Raw genomic sequence first — 7,062 nt, forward strand, 5'->3', positions numbered from 1 at the left:
GTCTCCAAATAATATGTATATTAATAATAATATTATAAATAATATTATAAATAATAATATGTATATTATTGGAAGAGGTTGAAGTTCTTCCCTGTTTTCGTGAAAGGCTCTGTTAGAAGCTCAATTTAGGTCCTGCTACACAAATCTCCTGGAATAACTCTATGAACTCTGGTCTTTAATTCTCAAAACAATTAAGCCTGAAACAGTGAGGGACATATCCAGAAACTCTTCTCTCCTCTTCTTACTTCCCATCATTTAAAGCTCCCCTCTCTTTTTTGAGTTACAAAGCAAAATCTCACACACATCAATGAATTAAGAGATATATTTCTAGGTATGGGAAGAGGAAGTATTTTTCAAGAGTGGATGCAGGGAGAGAAAAAATTGTTATACATAAATAGTTGATACTTATATAAACCTATACCCTCAGCTGTGAGGGGCTGGGAATTATTGGTTTCTCTATCTACATTGTTATATATGTATGAAGCATTATATTTATCTTCTACTCAAAGGCATAATCTTATATTCTGAACAGTATACAAGATTATATATATTTAATATATTATATATATTATATGTAGGAAATATATCCATATATTTCCTAAATAATTTCAGTGTTTTAGTTACTAAACTGTTGTCATAAAGTCATGCTGTCATTAATTATCAAATCAGTAGAAATTCACAGATGATAAATTAAACCTCCTATTATTAAAAATGCTTTGATTATTTTCTTTTTGTCTTGGGAAATTCATGTCTTCATTTCCCTTTTTTTCTGGGTTTTATAATGTTCTCTATAACTCCAGACCCATGTATGAAACCAAATCTTTGTTATCATCATGATAAACATATTCCAGTAATGTGTGTCTTATCAGCAAGTTAAAAATGATCCTGTTTTTTTCTAGCAGCTAAGCATTTTAAACACATGCATTTTATTTCCTGAGAATATTTTCTTTTCTGAGATATGTAGAAAAATGGAAAAGTTTAGATTTTCTAAAGAGATCTTGTTGAACAATGTGACTGTCAATTCTTAGAGAATTGCTGAGCTGTCTTGTGACCACAAATATACCTATTTCCCTAGGAAAAAAGGCACAACCAATAAGATTTTTATGTTGGTGTATAATTTTACTCCTTAATTTCCTCTATCTGAAAAGACTGAAGGTGAAAGAGTTACTGTGATAGTCAAAAAGACTGATCGCAGAAGATGCCAAGATTCAAACATGATTTGGTTACAGCTTTTTTAATAAAACAAGCAACAGAACTTCTGCTATGTAAGGGATGAAGATTAGATTTCTTTTTCTATCTCAAAATCTTTGACATAAAAAGTCAATCACCAAAGGTGTTGGAAGGCGTTCTTTTTTTTTGAAACATCCTTCTAAGTAAAAAAGATCGTATCATTTCCCTTTTTAAAAACTTCCAATGGTTTCACTAATATGTGGAATCTAATGAGTGAAATGAACTAATAAAATAGAACCCAAGGCATGGATACATGGAACAGACTGAGGACTGTCAGAAGAGAGGGGACGTGGGAGGGACAGGATAAAAGAAGGTAAACAGATTAACCGAAGACATGTAAGCATACTCCATGGTCACAGAAAACAGTGTGGTGAAGGCCAGGGGAGGGGGCAGTGGGAATGGGGAGGAGGTAGGCAAAGGGGAGAATGGAGGACATCTGTAATAGTGTCAACAATTAAAAAAAAATCCTCCCATGGTTTCCCACCACACATAGAGAGAAGAAGCCAAACCTCTGCCATGATCCACAAGTTCCATCGGACCTAGAGACTCTCCAAAGCATTTCTGTCATGTTCATGTGCGCCCTTAATATTCATGGTTCTTTCCACCAAACATTCTCTGTCCGCAGGTTTCTTTGTAAAGCAGTTAAAACAGGTCTCCGTACAGAGACCTTCCCTCACCACCCATCTCAGGTAACTCAGTTTCCCTGACTGGAATCTATGCTCCATGAGAAGTCACAATAGCCCACTGCTATGTTCTCCAGCAACCGACTGGCACACGGTAGGAAGGTGTCACTAAATATTTGTTGAATGGCTTTTTAAAAATATGCTTCTGGTTTGTAACTTAGTTTTACAAATGAACCTAAGTGATCTAGTCAATGTTAGTCAGCAGTTGGTGGAAGAGCTGCATAGTTGTCTAGATACCCAGACTGCCAACAATTTTCTACTCTGCTGTGAGTTGGGATTTTCTCGCTTTATTCTTTGCTTTTTGTTATGCACTCAGCTTTTCCTTGTTTTGTTCTTTAAATGATATTTTTACTAAAAATGTCTGGAGTAGACTTTTTTCTCAGAAAGTAGGAGTAATATTTACAAGGTTTTCTTTGCAAAGGATAAGAACTAAGACATGATGGAGGATGCAGATCCTGGGAACATTCATTTCAAAAAATGCAGAAGTCATAATCAGTATTTTGTATGTGTTTATATACACATAAGAAAATTCTGGAAGGGCATGTAAGAAACAGATACTAGTGTGTACTTGGAAGTTGGAGACAATGGATTAGAAAAAGGATGAGAATAAAATATTTCCTTCTACACCTTTTAAAACATGTTCTAAATTTTTGAATTATGCAATGGTATCCTTTGTTCAATAAATGCGTAAATAAATTCAAAACTCCTCAACCAAAAATAAAAACAATATGTTTACATGTAAAAGGTCATGTGTGAGCACTAAAATGTGGTTATATCTACATGTGGACATTGAGTCATAGAGTTGGAGGATATTTGCAGATGCTTTGTAGTCAAGGTTGAGTTCCTGCATAGTAGTCAGAATATTTTAGGAATTTCAAATGTTAGCAAATAATTTTTCTGCCATACTAGAGAAGAAAATACAATTACTAAAACTGCCAGGAAAGATAGGAAAAAAAACAAATATAAATCTTTTTACCGATTAAAATTGGTTAATTATTTTAGCTAATGACTTTCATGTAGTATGTAAGTGAACATTAGTTTCATAATAGTTACAAAGCCCTTCATACTAACTTGTGGTGAGTAAGAGAATATGATTTTGGAAACAATATTTTACTTAAGTGGAGAACCTTGAGACTGAAGGAAATATAACGAATTTTAGAAGAATTTTATAATGTGGCTGGCTAACTTCACCCAGATCATCAAACATAATCAAGCTTTTACAAGTTGATTGACAGTTATGAATTAGTACAGGCAGGTAAAAATATGAGAGGCACATCTATGCATATGGTTAAAGATGAATGAACTAATTTTTCTTGGATTATAGGCCTATCAACCTACAGCTTTTGCAATGAATAAAAGAATCCTCTATGTAAGCCTTAAGACATTTCTCTGTACTTTCTCCTTGACTCTATTTTTTTTTTCAGGTTACCTGATTTAATTAAATATTCTCTAAAACACTGGATGCTAAGAAATGTACAAAATCTAAGATCACGAGATCTCCCAATTTAGTGTTGATTAAAATCGATGAGTTTGAAGTTTTCCGTTAAATCAAAAGCTTGTGGCTTTCAGCAACTCTTTATTTTTAGAGAAACAGCTTTTTCTTTGTGTAACAAAAAGGCTTAGGAAAGCTTCTTAAAAAAAAAAAAAAAAGACTTATCCGCTGCTGAGTCTCAAAATAGCCTTTAAGAACAGTCCCAGAACTAGCAAGGTGAGCCAATGCACAAGGCAGAAAACAGAAGAGCTTCGAGTCTTCTGCAGTTTAGCACAAGCCCCTTGCTGGGATCACATCCTCCAACTCAGTACCACTGTTGTGTTGTGCCTTTCCTGGAACTCATTAAAGCAGAAGCCATTTCTTTTGTTTCTTTTCCATTTATCCCATTTCTTAAACAGCCTGCTGTGCAAACATTAGGTACACAATATGTATCATTGATTGATGAAAGGATAGAAACTCTGAGTTAAAAAAAAATGTATTTCCCATAACTGCGTTTCTCTAAATGTAAGGAGCTTAATGTTTACTGAGTGCCCTCTATATGCTAAACATTGTACTATGTCCTAGAAGTTCATAAGCTAAGATGCTTTGGCCCTGCCTTGAAGTAATTCATCATATACAAAGAAAGAAAAAAATGCAGATTTTTAAAGTGTGCATTGAATGCAAAAATTTTTTAAAGAAGTATTTCTGTTCAGTAATTAAGAGTTGATAATGTAAATGTGGAAATAAATATAAAAACTATTTATCTCAGTATTACCTAAAGGAATGCTGATTACAAGATGTACTGAGGCACTATGAAATGTGAGAAAGCAAAACTAATTAATTAACCTGAAAATGTCTTAAGGGTAAGGCATTCTAAGAGAAAAACAATTTAAAGATTAGGTGTACATTGGGTACCCACTTTCACTTTGGTATTACAATGTTTTCATCTCCATAGACAATGATGGTAAAAGATTACTTCTTTGCTGTGTATTGATAGAACAGGGTAAGTTTTATAATAAATCGACTTCCTGATGTATAGTGATTCAATATAATAATTTATTTCTTGCTTGTATAATGGCAGATGAGGGTGTCGGCCAATGCTCATCTCCATGAAGTCATTCATGGACTCTGAGATGTGTGGCCATCTTCAATGTGGAACTCCTGAGGTCACTCTGAGGTTGTCTCCATTCTAGTAGAGAGAAGAATGAAAGATGGAAGGTGGTTAGTGGGAGGTTGCTATAGACTATTTAGCTGAAAGTCATATACTTCATCTTTGTTCACTCACTTTCCATTGGCTAGAGTTCAGTCAAAAGCTACATTCAGCTGCCAAGGAAACTGAGAAATGCAGTCTAGCTATGAGCACAGGATAAAGAGGAAAATATAGATCTGGGGTAATATCTGTAAATCTCTACCATAAACAGAGAGTTTGACAAGAGTAATTGCCCCCGTTAGTTGGTATAATGACCTGCTGTAACAGTTCAGTTTACAAAAGTTGTTTCCAGGTACCAAACAACTCAGTGAAATAATTGACTATGATGGATGGTTCCAGATTCATATATTAATTTTAACTTAATAGTGGATTTTCTTTTCCTCTCGGAAGTGCCATGGGCTAGGAAATTCGGTTTTCCAATTGAATCAAGCCTTTTGCCAACAGCAAAAGTTGTGTCATTTCCTCTTTGTTTTATCTCTGTAAGGCAATCCATCTCTAAAACGTTTCTGTCTGTGAATGAGTAGAAGCAATACAATTTGAAATTATTCACATAAATGAAATTTAGTGCACATTGTTTTTACTATAGTGAAAGTTTTGTAGGTGGAATGGGTCTAGAATTGGTGGCCAGGGGAAAGCATGTGGAGTTCACATTTTGCAAGCATTTATTAACACATTTATCTGCAAATATTTATTGAGTTCTATTATGTGTAAGGCTAACACCGTAACCATGTTTTAAGCAATGGGCACTGACCATGTATCAGGGTCCATGCTGGGTGATATACATCTGTTTCCTCTTTTAATCCTCCTCAAATCCTTCTGAGGCAGAAGTTAAAGCCTCTGAAATGCAGAAAGGCCAATCAGATAGTCACTTATCAAAAGTCCCTTGTTAGTCAAAGACAGCAGTAGAACTACTGTTAACACCCAAATCTGAATGACACTAAAATTGTACTCTTTCAAATAAGCCATCTGACTCCTTAAGTAATTGTCTGTTTGCCTGATCACCGGCAGGACTGGGTGACCTTGATATATTTGCACATATAATAAAGTAACGAGGCAGGAAGGGGTTAAAGAATTTCAGGTGCTACCGGTTTATATTTCTTCCCACCAGGATTGCAGCAGTTTGAATATGAGCCACGACTTTCGAATATTAAGCACAGATGTTTTGTCCTGCTCCCACCAACATGGGAAAATTTTCTGAAAGGGGAATTGAGAAAGGCTACTGAGAAAATCTGTTATTTTCTAAGCAAGTTCTATCACTGTGATGCTTTCCTCAGAAACTAGTTTTGCCAGCTGCAAACCATGAAGGAAAAATGACAAATCACTCACAGAATGCTGAGAACATTCTGAAAGATGGAACTTTTGTGGACACCACAGAATTGTGCTGGCCATGTATTGGGCCACTTCTTAGTCTGAGCCCATGTTGACGAGTAGAGGATGGTTCTAGCCTCTACTAGTTCTAGCCAAACAAGACCTGTGACCATAGGGTATCAACAGGACCCTCAAAGCCTGACAGCCTAACAAGGGACAATTTTGTGACCCTCTGATTACAGGACCAGACAGATCTGAGAACAATTCTAATTACCACTAATAAATGTATAACCACCCATCAAAAATATCTGGGTCTGGCTTTGACAAGTATAAAAATTACTTTACAGAAAAACATTCTATGTTGATTTATAAGCTTTCTCTTATATTTATCATTTATGGTAAGCATTAAATGTTGATTTATTTAATCCAATAAACTGGGTTTCTGGATGCCATTGCAACATGTACATGAAACCTTTCACACACCAAAAATCAATTTTGGACGCCAAGAATTCAACTCAGTTCTGACACTGGCACTTTCTACCTAGACATAGCATCAGATTCCACAGATAAAGAACTCAGTACACCCAAGACAACCCTCTACTTGAGATATCAATTGGAAGCACAGATTGTTACCTGTGTTTCTGACTGACTGACTATGAAACAGAAACTCCCAAGTCCCCTTCCTTGTGTTTGTTTAATTTGCTAGAATGGCTCACAATACTCAGGAAATCATTTTAATTACTAGATTGACAACTTATTACAAAGACTGTTAAAGGATACAGATCAACAACCAGATGAAGAGCTACCAGACAAGTTCCCCCAAAAAGGAGCTTCTGTCCCTGGGGAGCTCAGGGCCCAGGCGTAGCGGCATGTAGAAGCTTTCTGCTTTCTCAGCATGGAAACTCTCTGAGGCCCCTCCTTTCGGGTTTTTGGAGAGTTTGTTATCTAGGCATGGTTGATTAACTTGTTGGCCATTGGTGATTGATTCAATCTCTAGTTCCTCTCACCTTCCTGGAAATCAGAGGTGGAGAATGAAAGTTCTAATCTTCTATTCATGGTTGGTTCACCTTACATCAGCTTACATCCTTAGATGCTTTGCAAAATCCACCTTCATTAATATATAAACCCAGTTGTTATGGAAAGGCTTGTTATAAATAACC

This window comes from Pteronotus mesoamericanus, unplaced genomic scaffold, assembly GCF_021234165.1.
Source record: "Pteronotus mesoamericanus isolate MK-2021 breed Mesoamerican mustached bat unplaced genomic scaffold, CSHL_Meso_final contig_90, whole genome shotgun sequence".
Taxonomy (NCBI): Eukaryota; Metazoa; Chordata; class Mammalia; order Chiroptera; family Mormoopidae; genus Pteronotus; species Pteronotus mesoamericanus.